Raw genomic sequence first — 7,819 nt, forward strand, 5'->3', positions numbered from 1 at the left:
AGAGCTGTGTAAAGACATCAGGGATACAATTGTAGACCTGCACAAGGCTGGGATGGGCTACAGGACAATAGGCAAGCAGCTTGGTTAGAAGGCAACAACTGTTGGCGCAATTATTAGAAAATGGAAGAAGTTCAAGGTGACGGTCAATCACCCTCGGTTTGGGGCTCCATGCAAGATCTCACCTGTATAGGGAATGTATAGGGAATACGACCCTGGTCAAAGGTAGTGGGCTGTATAGAGAATAGGACCCTGGTCAAAGGTAGTGGGCTGTATAGGGAATAGGACCCTGGTCAAAGGTAGTGGGCTGTATAGAGAATAGGACCCTGGTCAAAGGTAGTGGGCTGTATAGGGAATAGGACCCTGGTCAAAGGTAGTGGGCTGTATAGAGAATAGGACCCTGGTCAAAGGTAGTGGGCTGTATAGGTATAGGGAATAGGGTGTCATTTAGGACGCACTCAGAGTCTGTACAGTCCATCTTCCTGAGGAACAAACTCTAGACTAAAGTTATTCACACCCATCGCGCGCGTGTGTGTGTGTGTGTGTGTGTGTGTGTGTGTGTGTGTGTGTGTGTGTGTGTGTGAGTGTGTGTGAGTGTGTTTGTTAGGAAGAAACTGTAGACTAAAGTTATTCACAGCAGAGAGACACAGTGAGAATAGAATCTGTTACTGTCATCTAAGGAGACGTGTTTGGTTCAGTTTTGAACTCCGATGACTATGAGTCCTCTGTGGAGCAACTGTCCTATCTCCCTGTCTGTCTGTCTGTCTGTCTGTCTGTCTGTCTGTCTGTCTGTCTGTCTGTCTGTCTGTCACCCTGTCTACCTCTCCCACTGTCTCCCTCTCCCCCTGTCTCCCTCTCCCCATGTCTCCCTCACCCCCTGTCTCCCTTTCCCCCTCTCCCCTGTCTCCCTCTCCCCCTTGTCTCTCTCTCCCCTGTCTCCCTCTCCCCTGTCTCCCTCTCTCTTTCTCCATATTCCCTGTCTCCCTCTCCCCCTTTCTCTGTCTCTCCCTGTCTCCCTCTCTCCCTGTCTCCCTCTCCCCCTGTCTCACTCTCCCCTGTCTCCCTCTCCCCTGTCTCCCTCTCCCCCGTCTCCCTCTCCCCTGTCTCCCTCTCCCCTGTCTCCCTCTCCCCTGTCTCCCTCTCCCCCTGTCTCCCTCTCCCCCTGTCTCCCTCTCACCCTGTCTCCGTCTCTCCCTGTCTCCCTCTCTCCCTGTCTCCCTCTCCCCCGTGTCTCCTTCTCACCTCTCTCCCTCTCTCCCTGTCTCCCTCTCCCTCTGTCTCCTTCTCCCCTGTCTCCCTCTCCCGTGTCTCCCTCTCACCCTGTCTCCGTCTCTCCCTGTCTCCCTCTCTCCCTGTCTCCCTCTCCCCTGTCTCCCTCTCCCCCTGTCTCCCTCTCCCCTGTCTCCCTCTCCCCCTGTCTCCCTCTCCCCTGTCTCCCTCTCCCCCTGTCTCCCTCTCCCCCTGTCTCCCTCTCCCCTGTCTCCGTCTCCCCCTGTCTCCCTCTCCCCCTGTCTCCCTTTCCCCTGTCTCCCTCTCTCCCTGTCTCCCTCTCTCCCTGTCTCCCTCTCCCCCTGTCTCCCTCTCCCCCTGTCTCCCTCTCCCCTGTCTCCCTCTCCCCTGTCTCCCTCTCCCCCTGTCTCCCTCTCCCCTGTCTCCCTCTCCCCTGTCTCCCTCTCCCCTGTCTCCCTCTACCCTGTCTCCCTCTCCCCCTGTCTCCATCTCCCTGTCTCCATCTTCCCTGTCTCCCTCTTCCCTGTCTCCCTCTTCCCTGTCTCCCTCTCCCCTGTCTCCCTCTTCCCTGTCTCCCTCTCCCCCGTGTCTCCTTCTCCCCTGTCTCCCTCTTCCCTGTCTCCCTCTCCCCCGTGTCTCCTTCTCCCCTGTCTCCCTCTCCCCTGTCTCCCTCTCCCCCTGTCTCCCGCTCCCCCTGTCTCCCTCTCCCCCTGTCTCCGTCTCCCCCTGTCTCCGTCTCTCCCTGTCTCCGTCTCTCCCTGTCTCCGTCTCTCCCTGTCTCCCTCTCCCCCTGTCTCCCTCTTCCATGTCTCCCTCTCCCCCTGTCTCCCTCTCCCCTGTCTCCCTCTCCCCTGTCTCCTTCTCCCCTGTCTCCCTCTTCCCTGTCTCCCTCTCCCCTGTCTCCCTCTCCCCTGTCTCCCTCTCCCCCTGTCTCCATCTTCCCTGTCTCCCTCTTCCCTGTCTCCCTCTTCCCTGTCTCCCTCTCCCCTGTCTCCCTCTTCCCTGTCTCCCTCTCCCCCGTGTCTCCTTCTCCCCTGTCTCCCTCTTCCCTGTCTCCCTCTCCCCCGTGTCTCCTTCTCCCCTGTCTCCCTCTCCCCTGTCTCCCTCTCCCCTGTCTCCCTCTCCCCTGTCTCCCTCTCCCCCTGTCTCCCTCTCCCCTGTCTCCCTCTCCCCCTGTCTCCCTCTCCCCCTGTCTCCCTCTCCCCTGTCTCCCTCTCTCCCTGTTTCCCTCTCTCCCTGTCTCCCTCTCTCCCTGTCTCCCTCTCTCCCTGTCTCCCTCTCCCCCTGTCTCCCTCTCCCCCTGTCTCCCTCTCCCCTGTCTCCCTCTCCCCCTGTCTCCCTCTCCCCTGTCTCCCTCTCCCCCTGTCTCCCTCTCAGCTGTCTCCCTCTCCCCTGTCTCCCTCTCCCCTGTCTCCCTCTCCCCTGTCTCCCTCTCCCCTGTCTCCCTCTCCCCCTGTCTCCCTCACCCCCTGTCTCCCTCTTCCCCTGTCTCTCTCTCCCCCTGTCTCCCTCTTCCCTGTCTCCCTCTCCCCCTGTCTCCCTCTCCCCTGTCTCCCTCTCCCCCTGTCTCCCTCTCCCCCTGTCTCCCTCTCCCCTGTCTCCCTCTCCCCTGTCTCCCTCTCTCCCTGTCTCCCTCTCCCCTGTCTCCCTCTCCCCCTGTCTCCCTCTCCCCTGTCTCCCTCTCCCCTGTCTCCCTCTTAGCTGTCTCCCTATCCCTCTGTCTCCCTCTCCCCTGTCTCCCTCTCCCCTGTCTCCCTCTCCCCTGTCTCCCTCTTCCCTGTCTCCCTCTCCCCTGTCTCCCTCTCCCCTGTCTCCCTCACCCCCTGTCTCCCTCTTCCCTGTCTCTCTCTCCCCCTGTCTCCCTCTTCCCTGTCTCCCTCTCCCCTGTCTCCCTCTCCCCTGTCTCCCTCTCCCCTGTCTCCCTCTCCCCTGTCTCCCTCCCCCTGTCTCCCTCTCCCCTGTCTCCCTCTCCCCTGTCTCCCTCTTCCCTGTCTCCCTCTTCCCTGTCTCCCTCTCCCCTGTCTCCCTCTCCCCCTGTCTCCCTCACCCCCTGTCTCCCTCTTCCCCTGTCTCCCTCTCCCCCTGTCTCCCTCTTCCCTGTCTCCCTCTCCCCCTGTCTCCCTATCCCTCTGTCTCCCTCTCCCCCTGTCTCCCTCTCCCCTGTCTCCCTCTCCCCTGTCTCCCTCTCCCCTGTCTCCCTCTCCCCTGTCTCCCTCTCCCCCTGTCTCCCTCTCCCCCTGTCTCCCTCTCCCCTGTCTCCCTCTCCCCCTGTCTCCCTCTCCCCCTGTCTCCCTCTCCCCTGTCTCCCTCTCCCCTGTCTCCCTCTCCCCTGTCTCCCTCCCCCTGTCTCCCTATCCCCCTATCTCCCTGTCTCCTATCATGTATCCTGCTGATCCTCTGATAATAGAATAGGGGGATAACATTACAATTCCTGTCAGGCGGTTTCCTCATTCCACTGCTCTTTCTTCCCTCCACTGGCTAAACATTAAACACTCCGACACACTGATCCTGTGTGTGTCTGTTTGTGTTTGTTCCATCGATAAGACACTTGTACAAGACACTGCTGTGATTATGTCTCTGTTTTGGTCGATATTGTGGTGAAGTACAGTGAAGTACATACAGAAAACTCTCTCTCTCTCTTCCCCCCTCTCTCTCTCTCTCTCTCTCTCTCTCTCTCTCTCTCTCTCTCTCTCTCATCCTTCCCCTCTCTACCTTTCCCTTTCTCTCTCCCTACCTCTTTCGCTCCCTCTCTACTCTCCCCCTCTTCTCTCTCTCCCTCCATCCCTCTCTCTCAGACTCATTCCCAGAGAGTTGCCTGCTGTTCAGCAGATCAGATGTGTGTTTGCTTGCAGGGGAGGATTATTAGGTGGAATGGTGGAAGGGGAATAGTGTGACACCTGTGGAATTAGATGTCACTTTCTAGCTGTGATGGGGAACCTCTTCTGTGTGACACCTGTGGAATTAAATGTCACTCCGTAGCTGTGACGAGGAATCTCTTCTGTGTGACAAACTCTTGGACTTGTACATGTGAGCAGACACACACACAAACACAGCCCGTCACGGCCCCAAGCAGAGAGAGAGAGAGAGAGATTAGAACAGAATGGAATTTGAAACGTTTTAGCCAAAAATGTTTCCACAGTAAAGGTGTTTTTTGCAGAAACGTTTCAGATTTCGTTCCGTTCTCCGACTACACAGCAGCTGAAGAGGGGGACCGGCCGTCGCCGTGGGACACAGACGCACTTGCCGTGAAGCAGGAGAAACCGCCGTAAACACCACCTCGACCTCTGACCTGTATGACCAAACAGGAAGTCAATTTTCCTGGGCTGTGATTGGATAGAGAGACTGACAATGACGTGTATGCAATAGCTCAGCGACATGTCTAACATTACACCCAGACAGAAGACAAGGTGGAGCTATTTTAACATATTTATCCAGTCGTTTAGGACACCTCCTCTTACCGTATGTTACCCTACTATCTGATATGATTACAGTTTAGGATACCTCCTCATACCGTATGTTACCCTACTATCTTATATGATTACAGTTTAGGATACCTCCTCTTACCTTACAGTATGTTACCCTACTATCTTATATGATTACAGTTTAGGATACCTCCTCTTACCTTACAGTATGTTACCCTACTATCTTATATGATTACAGTTTAGGATACCTCCTCTTACCTTACAGTATGTTACCCTACTATCTTATATGATTACAGTTTAGGATACCTCCTCTTACCTTACAGTATGTTACCCTACTATCTTATATGATTACAGTTTAGGATACCTCCTCTTACCTTACAGTATGTTACCCTACTATCTTATATGATTACAGTTTAGGATACCTCCTCTTACCTTACAGTATGTTACCCTACTATCTTATATGATTACAGTTTAGGATACCTCCTCTTACCTTACAGTATGTTACCCTACTATCTTATATGATTACAGTTTAGGATACCTCCTCTTACCTTACAGTATGTTACCCTACTATCTTATATGATTACAGTTTAGGATACCTCCTCATACCTTACAGTATGTTACCCTACTATCTTATATGATTACAGTTTAGGATACCTCCTCATACCTTACAGTATGTTACCCTACTATCTTATATGATTACAGTTTAGGATACCTCCTCATACCTTACAGTATGTTACCCTACTATCTTATATGATTACAGTTTAGGATACCTCCTCATACCTTACAGTATGTTACCCTACTATCTTATATGATTATAGTTTAGGATACCTCCTCATACCTTACAGTATGTTACCCTACTATCTTATATGATTACAGTTTAGGATACCTCCTCTTACCCTAAGTTACCCTACTATCTTATATGATTACAGTTTAGGATACCTCCTCATACCTTACCCTATGTTACCCTACCATCTTATATGATTACAGTTTAGGATACCTCCTCATATCGTATGTTACCCTACTATCTTATATGATTACAGTTTAGGATACCTCCTCATACCGTATGTTACCCTACTATCTTATATGATTACAGTTTAGGATACCTCCTCATACCTTATGTTACCCTACTATCTTATATGATTACAGTTTAGGATACCTCCTCATACCCTATGTTACCCTACTATCTTATATGATTACAGTTTAGGATACCTCCTCATACCGTATGTTACCCTACTATCTTATATGATTACAGTTTAGGATACCTCCTCATACCGTATGTTACCCTACTATCTTATATGATTACAGTTTAGGATACCTCCTCATACCTTATGTTACCCTACTATCTTATATGATTACAGTTTAGGATACCTCCTCATACCTTATGTTACCCTACTATCTTATATGATTACAGTTTAGGATACCTCCTCATACCTTACCCTAAGTTACCCTACTATCTTATATGATTACAGTTTAGGATACATCCTCATACCTTACAGTATGTTACCCTACTATCTTATATGATTACAGTTTAGGATACCTCCTCATACCTTACCCTAAGTTACCCCACTATCTTATATGATTACAGTTTAGGATACCTCCTCTTACCCTAAGTTACCCCACTATCTTATATGATTACAGTTTAGGATACCTCCTCTTACCCTATGTTACCCTACTATCTTATATGATTACAGTTTAGGATACCTCCTCTTACCTTACAGTATGTTACCCTACTATCTTATATAATTACAGTTTAGGATACCTCCTCTTACCTTACAGTATGTTACCCTACTATCTTATATAATTACAGTTTAGGATACCTCCTCTTACCTTACAGTATGTTACCCTACTATCTTATATGATTACAGTTTAGGATACCTCCTCTTACCTTACAGTATGTTACCCTACTATCTTATATGATTACAGTTTAGGATACCTCCTCATACCTTACCCTAAGTTACCCTACTATCTTATATGATTACAGTTTAGGATACCTCCTCTTACCCTAAGTTACCCTACTATCTTATATGATTATAGTTTAGGATACCTCCTCTTACCTTACCGTATGTTACCCTACTATCTTATATGATTACAGTTTAGGATACCTCCTCATACCTTACCCTAAGTTACCCTACTATCTTATATGATTACAGTTTAGGATACCTCCTCTTACCCTAAGTTACCCTACTATCTTATATGATTACAGTTTAGGATACCTCCTCTTACCTTACCGTATGTTACCCTACTATCTTATATGATTATAGTTTAGGATACCTCCTCATACCTTATGTTACCCTACTATCTTATATGATTACAGTTTAGGATACCTCCTCATACCTTCTGTTACCCTACTATCTTACATGATTATAGTTTAGGATACCTCCTCATACCTTATGTTACCCTACTATCTTATATGATTACAGTTTAGGATACCTCCTCATACCTTACAGTATGTTACCCTACTATCTTATATGATTATAGTTTAGGATACCTCCTCATACCCTATGTTACCCTACTATCTTATATGATTATAGTTTAGGATACCTCCTCATACCTTACCCTATGTTACCCAACTATCTTATATGATTACAGTTTAGGATACCTCCTCATACCTTATGTTACCCTACTATCTTATATGATTATAGTTTAGGATACCTCCTCATACCTTATGTTACCCTACTATCTTATATGATTACAGTTTAGGATACCTCCTCATACCTTACAGTATGTTACCCTACTATCTTATATGATTACAGTTTAGGATACCTCCTCATACCGTATGTTACCCTACTATCTTATATGATTACAGTTTAGGATACCTCCTCATACCTTATGTTACCCTACTATCTTATATGATTACAGTTTAGGATACCTCCTCATACCTTACCCTATGTTACCCTACTATCTTATATGATTACAGTTTAGGATACCTCCTCTTACCCTAAGTTACCCTACTATCTTATATGATTACAGTTTAGGATACCTCCTCATACCTTATGTTACCCTACTATCTTATATGATTACAGTTTAGGATACCTCCTCATACCTTATGTTACCCTACTATCTTATATGATTACAGTTTAGGATACCTCCTCATACCTTACCCTATGTTACCCTACTATCTTATATGATTACAGTTTAGGATACCTCCTCTTACCCTAAGTTACCCTACT

Source organism: Salvelinus fontinalis, unplaced genomic scaffold (assembly GCF_029448725.1).
Source record: "Salvelinus fontinalis isolate EN_2023a unplaced genomic scaffold, ASM2944872v1 scaffold_0120, whole genome shotgun sequence".
NCBI lineage: Eukaryota > Metazoa > Chordata > Actinopteri > Salmoniformes > Salmonidae > Salvelinus > Salvelinus fontinalis.